The sequence below is a fragment of the Sinocyclocheilus anshuiensis genome, unplaced genomic scaffold (genome assembly GCF_001515605.1).
Source record: "Sinocyclocheilus anshuiensis isolate Anshui unplaced genomic scaffold, SAMN03320099.WGS_v1.1 scaffold1931, whole genome shotgun sequence".
NCBI lineage: Eukaryota > Metazoa > Chordata > Actinopteri > Cypriniformes > Cyprinidae > Sinocyclocheilus > Sinocyclocheilus anshuiensis.
The window spans coordinates 89,111-89,377 of record NW_015548329.1 but is presented as its reverse complement, the minus strand read 5'-3'; positions in this window follow the sequence as shown (position 1 = coordinate 89,377).

The window sequence follows — 267 nt, the reverse complement described above, 5'->3', positions numbered from 1 at the left end:
CCCTTGCTGGACCCCCTGCAGTTTGCTTACCGAGCAAACAGGTCTGTGGATGATGCAGTCAACATAGGACTGCACTACATCCTGCAACATCTGGACAAACCAGGGACTTATGCATGGATCTTGTTTGTGGACTCCGCTTTCAACACCATCATCCCAGATACCCTTCAGAATAAACTGACCCAGCTCTCTGTGCCCACCTCCATCTGTCAGTGGATCACCAGCTTCCTGACAGACAGGCAGCAGCTAGTGAGGCTGGGAAAACTCACA